We start from the raw sequence: 11,405 nt of genomic DNA, 5'->3' as shown, positions 1-11,405 counted from the left end.
ACATGTCCTCCCAAGATTACTTACCCTACTGATTGTACCTAAAAGGTAAACTTTATCTCAAACTGCTGTTACAATAAAAGCTTAAAGAGGCAGGCAATTGAGGCTCTCTGGTTTCTTTAGCCAGGCAGTCCCTTAGCCCTCTCTTTCACAGCAAACCTGTGTCAGATTAATCATCTGTCGCTCAGGGTCTGCTCATCAGCCCCGGCAATAGTCTGTGTATCTCCTATTCCTTTGATGATATCTATGCCATTTCTGCTGAACCCCTCTAGGATCAATTCTGAAAGGGCAGACCTCTACTCTGAGAGCTTTTACATTGTCCAGATTGTGGGAATGCTGTGCCTGCCATAACCCATGATACTGTAGAAATTCTACCAAGGTGCTGTAGAGACTTGACCCCGTTAAACCCTGAGAGAGTTTATAGATGACTAGAGGCCCAGTGCACGGAATTTGGGCATGGGTAGGGTTGCTGCACCCAGTGGCCAGGGAGGGACGACAGGAGGGCTCCAGGGCGTGTCCGACCCCATCTCCGCCAGTCCCAAGGCTGACTCTTAAGTTTATAACTTGTGTAACTTAATGGATATAGTGGCATTTACTCAGACATGGAACATTGGAAAAATACTAGGTTGGGGGATAGGGGGTTATAAGTCCTGCTTTAGACCTGTTGAGTTTGCACCTCTGAGATATCTAAAAGGAAACTCCAAGCAAGCAACAGAATAAACAGGCTTTTGGTGCCCAGAGGAGATATATAAATGAGTGAGACATCTGCATAAAGGTGGTAAGTGGAGCCTGGGCATAGGGGAGATCCCTCAGAAATAGCACTTTAAGAATAAGAAAGAAACATAAGCTAAAAGGGAGAGTACCTGTCACCTAACAGTACTTATTCTCCCCTTAAGAACTTCAAAAAGCAGAGAGAAGCGAATAGTAACAGGAAATGTGGGTGGAGGGGCAATCTGTGGTCTTGGCTGCAGGTGTAAAACTCGTGCACACTTTACATATCAGGAGTACCTAATATATCTTGGTTTGGTTTTATGTAACTACAGAAAACAGAACTCTCAGGTTATTTAACCTCGAGTGAAATTAAACTCTAGGAAGATATTTCCCTTCTGGCTATGTACATCCTCTGATACAGTCCTGAACTCTTCTATCTAGGGGTATGAATACCATATTTCAAGAATCGTGAAAGTACAATTCCTTTTTAGAAAGCCAGGACATTTTTAGAGAGACCAGGAAATTGTCAAAAGTTGCACATGAAATTAGTAGAACACTGACAAAGCCTGGCTCTCATGATTCCTAACCAGTGTTCAACCCACCAGCAAACATCTAATATCAAACAAAAGTGATATTTATCGACTGCCTACTAAGGTACCAGGTAGTGTCTCTCCTACTATACCATATGTGTGTCATACTTAGCAGGAGTTTTAGGACCCAGTAATGCAGTCTAACACATGAACACACAGCTCTGCACTCACTGAGACAACTCATTCATTCTTAGGGAGAAGGAGGCAAAACAGAAATAAATCAAGATTAATTGGATGATCCAGCTTGAGGGTGTTGCAGATGTAAGTGGGGAGAAGGAAGAAGAAGAAATGGTAAGGTGAGAGAGAATACAGAACAGGAAAGACATTAAAATAACCGGTTGCTGTTACTCTTCTCTGTTCCCATCAGCTTAGTTGTCTTTTAAGAAGTAGACATGTCTTTTAAGAAGAAGCTAGGCTGCAAGTGGGCATGGAGGTAGTTGTGCCATTGACCCACCTTTGGAAAGCTGTATTCTGGGAACAGCAAATGCATTTTTAAGGTGTAGTTTGCTGAGACAAGATGTGATCATTCCCCTCCGGAGAACGCATAGTGCCAGCTTGCCAGAGAAGCTCTAAAAACTATTGCAACCACTCCCCCCCCCGCCCCCCCATCACAAGGATGCATTTTCCACAGAACTTAAAGAGCTGGGCTATTGCAGGGACATGCAAAAGCCCAAATATGCTTGAAACGTAACTTCCTAGGTGAACACTGCAGGGTTTCCCCTCTCATTCATTGTAGGAAATCTCATTTTAAGTTTTGCACAGAAAGAGAAGTTCTAATGGCCAGGGGAGTCAATATGTTTCCATAATGAAGATGTGGAAATACAGAAGCCTGACCTGGGTGTGAGAGCTGGTTCTGCAGTTGACCAGATTTCCCAGTCCCCACCCGGTCGATCTACCTCATGACCCCTGATTGACAGAGCTCAGCCTTCTTACTGGGTCCAAATGTTACCATGTCTTTAAACAATTAAAATAGCCATATCTTAAAATAAGAGAAACAGGAGCCCAGCTGAACGTCCCCCTAGCAGCCCATTGCTGTCATCAAAGGTGACAGGGGGTATAGCTTGACCTGCTGGTGAGGAGAGTGGGGTGTTTGGATTTCTTTCTGTTTCTACTATGTCCCTGGTCATTAAAATGGGGCATCTCCACAGAGTTAAAGGTTATTTTACACAGGAAGCACATTCAGTATTAGTACAACAAATGTTTTCCTTTCTCTAGCCATGGAAGAACCCCACTCACAGGGAGTCGTGATAAATCAGAGCATCAGCCCTTTCCGCTCGGATACCAATAAGTCTTGCACTTCAAAATTGCTGACCTAAAAAGGACACTTGAGGAGCATGTGTTTTTTTTTCTTTTAAAGAAAGCAACACCAGAAGCAGTCTGACCTCCTTGTGCACTTAGATGCATACAGAAAAATAAAAATAAATAAAGTGAGTCACTCTGTGTTTCTAACTTTAGTTTATAGAAGCGAAGCACTGAATCATAAAACTTGTCAGGGAAGACCTAGACATAGTTTATCCGGATAATATTTATTTAAAAGTAACTAAAATTCTATTTTGGTGATAGAATTATGGGATTGGAGCTACAACTGTCTCCTCGCTAGTCATTCAGCAGATCAGGATGTGATTTTCCAACAGAGATAAGGTCGTACCATTTCAAACAGTCTACCCTCATTAGGATTAGCCACACTCAGGTCAAAGGTTCTCCACACTCAGCACTGAAAGGGAACTATGAAATTAACATTGGGAAAAGCATTGCAGACTCAGTCCAAATACTAATATTAATTGTGCAGTGGATGAAATGAAGGATTTTTAAAAATCATCTATATAGTCAATTGGAAACTAAATAAAAACCTATGTAACCCAGCTGGCGTAGCTCAGTGGTTGAGCATCGACTCATGAGCGAGGAGGTCACTGATTCCCAGTCAGGGCACATGCCTGGGTTTCGGGCTCCATCCCCAGCATGGGGCATGCAGGAGGCAGCCAATCAATGGTTCTGTCTCATCATTGATGTTTCTATCTTTCTCCTTCTCCCTCCCTCTCTGAAATCAATAAAAAATAATACTAAAAAAACCCCAAACCTATGTGTAAAACATACTGAATAGATATGATCCGAATTCAAGTCTTTCTGAAAACCAAAACAATTCTTTTAGGAGCCTGATATAACAGAATTAGTCTAATAAAAAAATTACTCATATTTTTGAGTCCTCCCTTATAAAAGTAGTCCCCTACCCTATCTTCAATACTTTTAAAACTACCTTTATTATCTCTATTCCTACCTATGCAGTACCTTTCCTGCTGTTCTGATTGGTATGTAATTATACAATGTCAATCAATAATCAGAAGCAATTATTTTTAACAATACTATGAAGTGACTTTTAAAACAATACCAATTGAGCTATCTTATTTCATCACTGCCACACTGCCTCCCATTAAAGTAAATTAAGCAAAACAAAGTAATTTGCTGACTCAGTTTGTTCCAAAGCCATGATTTGGGGAGCACCAGGTGTTTGGAATATCTGCGTTACTGCTCCCCTAACCCTGAGAAGTTTTGTTGTTGTCGTTCATTTGTTTTTTGTAAGATTTCCTGAAGTTACAGATATCATTTATTACACATTGCAATTAACTTCAGTCCCATGTGGAGTGTTAAAGGATGACTGGTTCAACAAAACCCTCTTCAGCATGAACGTTCTGTCATATCTATATTCATCAGGAGCACTCTTCGCTTCAAGCCCTTCCTCCTCCTTTCACCCCTCACAGCATGAGCTGTTGGAAGCTTTCATAAAAAATAGCATACATATTTTGAAGCTGTTTGGAGGGGCACATACAAGATAAAGAACTGTTGTTTCTCTTTGAACGGTATTCTTGAAGGACTTGATGGGGCCCGTGCAATAGCTGCTGGTTGGAAATAACCAGCTATTACCCCATCCAGAGTTGCTTTGGCTGATAACAATGGCCCCATGACAAAAAGGACCACCATTATACAAACCCATCTCTTACAGGGCCCCACAGATTGAACTGAGACTATATTTCCATCTTGTCTTATTCTGATCTATCAATCCACAACTGATTTAAGAGGACCCAGATCTATAGGTACTCACTGGACAAGGGTTTTCATTCCCTAAAAGCCCATTTCTTCCCTTCTTTATCAAAGGTAGCATGAAAATCAGAGGTGGATGGAATTAGGAAGCATTTGCATTGACGGATGTAGCAGCCCAGACAATTCATTCCTACTTGGTGCTGCACTGAGAACTTATTGCCCATTCACCAAATAAAGCAAAGCCCAAGGAAAGTATTGTCTCAATAATTTTAAGTAAGACTGAAAGGCATGCTCAAAAAATGCCATTGTCTTGATTCATATGCTGCCTTAAAACAAATCTCAGCATTTCACTCTTCTAAACACACTGTATGTCTTTTTAGTGTCAATAAGTAAGTTTTCCAGTTCTGAATGGGAAGGGTAGGCAGCCTTTATCTTGGTGGAGGTGGGACCTCCTTGAATCACCATCAGAATCCCGGAGTGAAAGTACTTGTTATTTGTCTTCAGCAAATCAAACAAACAACAACCCCTTGATCTTTAGGAAGCTCTTTCTTGTTAAGTAACATTCTGTCTGACTTTTATGTTTCAGCATTCATTGTATATTTAATTATTTTTGAAAGTTTTGTTTTAAACGATTACACTTTTTCATAACTTAAGATAAACATGAGCATGCTTTGTTAACGATTAAAAATAAATTTCACAGAAAACTGTAAAATGTGGCAAAGATAATACCACATGGGGTCGGTATGTTCCCAAACACAATTCTCAGGGGGCCCCTCTAAACACATAGCTTCATTCGAATTCTTGTTCTGAAAAGTTTCAGGAAGCCCCTGACTCTAACCCACCCTTTCCTGAAACTGGGGAAAGCATGGGAAAAAAATTACCCCTGAAGTAAAAAAAGAAGAATCTCAACACATCAGAGAGGCATGTTCTGTCTTTTTTCAGACTGCGTTCCAAAAAAAATTAATGCTAACCTTGTAACTGCTTTTAAATAGAACGCACTGGGATAGCAATTACAAAAACAAATATATTCACATCTCCCAACAGATATGTTATCAAATGACTGCTTTTAATTCAACTTGAGAATGATTAGATCTTATCACATGAAAAACATAATCTCACTTGAACCTATTCTACTTTAGTTGTAATATTTTATAAATAGAGGTAGGAACAGGTTTTCCTGGGTGACTCATTTTTCAGGCTATTACTCGAAATCTTTGAATGTTCATTCTTCCATTTTATTCTTTCTATTTCAATACTTTTCCTCTTGGGTAGAGTCATAGATTTGGGACTAGGATGTCGGAAGTATTGCAGTTCTTAAAGGAGACGGTAGGTGGAGTTGAAAAGCCGTGCCTCTCAGCCAACCCTCATTTCTGGAAGCTCCAAGTGGGAAGTGTGAGAATCTGATGTAATGGGATAGGTAGGGGAGAGAATGCTGCCTGGTGGAGACAGACTGGAACCAGAGAACACAAGTGTCTACTCCTCCCCAGACACCCAAGTTTATGACTAGGACCCAGCTTCCTTACTTTAAAATGGCAAATTATTCTGTTCCAATTTAGGAATTCTAGCCCAATTAAAGAAATTAAATATTTAGACCCAATTGACACTTTGCAGGAGGATTTTACATACTCAATGCCAATGATGTTAGAGCCTCTAATTTGCCAGGGTTATTTGCTAAAACTAAACAATAATGCACACTTTTGAATTCAAGAAAGTATAAAAAGTGTGGGTTGTTTTTTGTTTTTTTTCTTAAGTTTAGAATCACAAAAGTCCTTCTATAGATCTCTCCTAGCCCCTGTCTGACTTTTATGTTATGAATAACTTCTATATCATTCCTGGAAGAAAATATTTTCTTGGGAATAGTGAAATAGAAAGGTTTTCTAGGGTTTCGCTAGGAGAACAGTTAGAAACTGGGTCACCCCATGATGTATAACGGAGCTGTAACTGTGGTGCTTAGCTTGGAGTGGAATGTGATAGGCCATCACAAAGGAATGCTATCTGGATTCGCTGGAATGAAGTGGAGTTTATTCGTTATTCTTTCCCAGGACCAAAAAATTAACAATTGGTTGGCCTAAGTCAAATTGCTGCTATTTGGACAGGGTTGTGGGAATAAGAAAAAAGACTTTAGAAAGCTACAAGTTTAAGCACATTTTTGTTCTGGCATCAGGCCACTGCAGTCTGTGAAAACTAGAGCTGAAAGCAAATTAATTTAGGGTTAAATCTTCATAAAAACTGAAATCATATAATCTTGGAATTAGAGATCATGTGTTCTGACCTCCCTCCAAAAGCAAAAATCCCCAGAAGAACATCTTTGAAAGATGACCTTGCAGACATTTTCTGGAACACTTTCAGGAAAGAAGCTCTCACAGCTTCTCAGAACACCCCATTCCTTTCCTGAAACCTGATTTTAGCATTTCCTAAACTATGGTGGGGAACCTGAAATACACAGACATATTCTTGGAGGTCTAAGACTTCTATATAAGGTCATTAAATTTTTATCTTCTCATTGGGATGAAAATCTAAAAGTAACTAATATAAGCATGTTAAGTTGACCACTTCTTGAAAATTAGTAGACTTTTTTTTTGAGTAGTTTTAGGTTTACAGAGAAATTGAGTGAAAAGTACAGAGTACCCTTGTATCTCTTGAGCCTTCCACCTCCCATTTTCCCTATTATTAACATCCTACATTAGTGTAGTGATTTTGCTGCAATTGGTGGGCCAATATCAATATAATATTATTAATCAAAGCTCATACTTAATGTTAACGTTCACTGTTCATGTTGTACAGTCTCTGAGTTTTGATAAATGTAGTGACCACTTTTTATGTGAGGACCACCAGAAGATACTTTTTGGTGCTTGCTTTTGTTTATGTTATGAGAGTAGTCCTACTCTAATTGTCTGGGATAATAGAAAGAAAAGAGCAGAATTGGACTAAATAGGCAGAAGATTTTAGGGAATGTCAACTTAGTAAAGGAAAGTGACAGCAGATACTGTACATGGAAAACCCCAAAGACTCCATCAAAAAACTACTAAACTTAATAAATGAATTTGGCAATGTAGCAGGATACAAAATTAACACCCAGAAATCTATGGCTTTTTTATACACCAATAATGAACTCACAGAAAGAGAAACTAAAAAACAATCCCATATACCACTGCACTACAAAAATTAAGATACCTAGGAATAAACTTAACTAAGGAGGTAAAAGACCTGTATTTGAAAAACTACAGGACACTGAAAAAAGAGATAGAAGAAGACATAAACAGATGGAAGAACATACCATGTTCATGGATTGGTAGAATCAACATCATTAAAATGTCCATACTACCCAAAGCAATCTACAGATTCAATGCACTCTCCATTAAAATACCAATGGCATATTTCACAGGTCTAGAACGAACTCTCCAAAAATTCATCTGGAATAAAAAAAGACCCCAAATAGCTGCAGCAATCCCGAGAAAAAAGAACAAAGTTGGAGGGACCACAATACCAGATATTAAGCTATATTACAAAGCTACGGTTCTCAAAACTGCCTGGTACTGGCACAAGAACAGACATATAGACCAATGGAACAGAACAAGAACCCAGAAATCAACCCAAGCTGTTATGTTCAATTAATATTTGACAAAGGAGGCAAGAGCATACAATGGAGTCAAGACAGTCTCTTCAATAAATGGTGCTGGGAAATTTGGTCAGATACATGCACAAAAATGAAACTAGAACACCAACTTACACCGTACACAAAAACAAACTCAAAATGGTTGAAGGACTTAAATGTAAGACAGGAAACCATAAAAATCTTAGAAGACTCCATAGGCAGCAAAATATCAGACATATGTCGTAGCAATATCCTTATCGATACAACTCCTAAGGCAATGGAAACTAAGGAGAAAATAAACAAATGGGACTACATCAAAATAAAAAGCTTCAGCACAGCAAAAGAAACCAGCAACAAAAAAACAAGAAAGCCCACTGGATGGGAGAACATATTTGCCAATGCTATTTTAGATAAGGGTTTAATCTCCAACATTTATAGGGAACTCATATGACTTAACAAAAGGAAAATAAACAATCCAATCAAAAAATTGGCAAAGGACCTAAATAGATACTTTTCGAAAGAGGACATACAGAAGGCCAAGAGACATATGAAAACATGCTCAAAGTCACTAATCATCCAAGAGATGCAAATCAAAATGACAATGAGGTACCATCTCACACATGTCAGAATGGCTATCATCAACAAATCAACAAATGACAAGTGCTGGCGAGGATGCGGAGAAAAAGGAACATTCATACACTGCTGGTGGGAATGCAGACTGGTGCAGCCACTGTGGAGAACAGTATGGAGTTTCCTCAAAAAGTTAAAAATGGAACTCCCATTTGACCCAGTAATCTCACTTCTAGGAATATATCCCAAGAAAGTAGAAACACCAATCAGAAAGGATTATGCACCTCTATGTTCATAGTGGCAAAATTTACAATAGCTAAGATTTGGAAACAGCCTAAGTGCCCATCAGCAGATGAGTGGATTAAAAAACTGTGGTACATCTACACAATGTATGCTGCAGTAAAAAAGAAGGAATTCTTACCATTTGCATGGATGGAACTGGAGAGCATTATGCTAAGCGAAATAAGCCAGTCGGAGAAAGATAAATATCACATGATCTCACTCATATATGGGATATAATGATCAACATAAACTGATGAACAAAAATAGATCCCGAGATAAGGTAGCACACTGAACAGACCATCCAACCTCAGAGAGAAGGCAGGGGGTGAGGGGGGAGGGTGGTTAGAGAGCAACCAAAGGACTTGTATGCATGCATATTAGCATAACCAATGGACACAGACACTGGGGCGGTGGGGGCTTGCTGTCAGGGGTGGGAGTGGCGGGGGATGTCAATGGGGGAAAAAGGAGACATATGTAATACTTTAAACAGTATAGAAAGATTCACTGAAAAAAAAATAAAGTGACATCATAGCCTGTCTCATACATGATGGTTTCTCTGTGGTTCAGAAAAATAAAATAGTTTGGTTTGGGTTATCACAGTTTATGCAGTGATCTATTCCTGCCGAAGACAAATGCCATCATACCTTACTATGCTCTGAATGATGGTTTTATTTTAGGGAAACAACATCATACCTCATTAAAATATGGTTATCTAAGTATTGTTGACATTGAAGCTTTGCTTGCATTTAATTTATACATTTGTAAATGTAGTTTGTATAATGCTAAGCATAAGGACCTTATACTAGTTGTAAACACATATTAGGAAATGTTATAGAAAAATATTTGTAAACTCCTGGAGAGTTGCAGAAATATTTTTTCTCTATCAGGGGGTCTGTATATGACTCAAGTTTAAGAAACTCAGTTCTAGCCCTGGCCAGTGTGGCTCAGTTGGTTGAATGTTGTCCCCTGAACTTAGTGGTCTTGGGTTCGATTCCCAGTCAGGGAACATGCCTGGGTTGTGGGCTCAATCCCCAGTAGAGGACATGCAGGAGGCAGCTGATCAATGTTTCTCTCCCATCTATGTATGTCTCTCTCCTTCTCTCTTCCCCTCTCTCTAAAATCATTAAAAACTTAAAAAAAAAAAGAAAGAAAAGAAACTGTTCTAAGCAGTTTTTCCCTACAGGTAGTGCCGAAGTGCCTCCCTATGATTTGCACACTTATACTAGCTCTGCCCTGTGAAATCTAATTTTCTTTCTACACAATAGCCCTCTACATTTTTACATATAACATTTGCTCAGTTGGAAGCTTTCTCTTTTATATTTTAAGAGATTGAAACAGGTTGACTCTATGATTCCCGGAGGGCAAGTTATAACTCTACTCACCCCCATCCACTGTTGTGACACATGAGGGGATTAAAAGGGAGGTATGATTTGCCCGCTCTCTCCAAATAAAAACAAGGTCAGCATGGCCTGATTTGTTCCTAGTGAATTCCTGATGACTCTATGGTTTCTTCTTGGATTTCTTTTCTGAATGCTCAAGGTCATGTCCAGGTGGATTAGCTGAAGGGTTATTGTTTCTGTAATATAGTCTTCTCCTATTTAAAAACCAGAACATTGTTTTCCTATAATCAACGTTTTGGAAAAATCTATCATTCTGTATGATTTCTCAGTGAGGCAAAACCTCACGTTGTTTTTCCCAGCTCTGTAGTCACAATCACCTAAGCCTCCTATGAAGCATGAGCAGCGCCTGCTGGAGGGCACTACCTGAGAGCTGGGAAGTTACCGCCTGGAGGCTTTAAAACTCCAGGTGAGCGCACTGCGCAGCACGTACACTAACATTGGAACGACACAGAGCTTAGCATGGCCCCTGCGCAAGGATGACACGCAAATTCAGGAAGCGTTCCATACTAAAAAAATTAAGTAAATAAATAAATAAAACTTGAGTTGAAGTTGCCACTTTGGTGGTTGGGGTCAAGGTTGGCAGAACCTGAAGGCCCCTAGGAGTTGGGAGAAGTGTTAGCCAGTTGCTAAGACAGAAAATAAGGACTCTTTGTGAAACAAGCCCATCCTTCTAGCACAAGAGATTACAGCAGCGGTTCTCAACCTGTGGGTCGCGACCCCTTTGGCGGTCGAACGACCCTTTCACAGGGCTCGCCTAAGACCATCCTGCGTATCAGATATTTACATTACGATTCATGACAGTAGCAACATTACAGTTATGAAGTAGCAACGAAAATAATTTTATGGTTGGGTCACAACACAAGGAACTGTATTTAAAGGGCCAGAAGGTTGAGAACCACTGGATTACAGTGTCCTAGGCCAAAAAGTGAGTCAACAGAAAAACTAAAGACAAGGCAGAAGCGAGTGACAAGAGTTGAGAGAAGGTTGGGATGAGGCTTGAGGAAAAATTTCTTCAAATAAGAAGCTAAGGAATGAGCATAGGGAAAGAGAGCCTGTCCAGAAGCACCATTTATATGGGTGCCCAGTGTGTGTGTGTGTGTGTGTGTGTGTGTGTGTGTGAGGATGGAACTGGAGGAAAAACAATCTTGCAAGCACAACCTAACCTTAAAAGGGTAGGAAAAGAGTAAATTAAACATTCTTACCTGTTACCTTTCAGTAATGTGA

General features: G+C 39.6%; 1 pseudogene; it reads left to right on the top strand.

Annotated features, from left to right (window-relative positions):
• The first annotated feature begins 10,591 nt into the window (after nt 1-10,591).
• Nucleotides 10,592-10,692, top strand: LOC111827837 (annotated as a pseudogene).
• The last annotated feature ends 713 nt before the right edge of the window (nt 10,693-11,405 follow it).

This window comes from Myotis lucifugus, unplaced genomic scaffold (genome assembly GCF_000147115.1).
Source record: "Myotis lucifugus unplaced genomic scaffold, Myoluc2.0 scaffold_227, whole genome shotgun sequence".
Classification (NCBI taxonomy): Eukaryota; Metazoa; Chordata; class Mammalia; order Chiroptera; family Vespertilionidae; genus Myotis; species Myotis lucifugus.
Note: the sequence above shows the minus strand (reverse complement) of the source record. Positions and strands in the feature narration are given on the sequence as shown.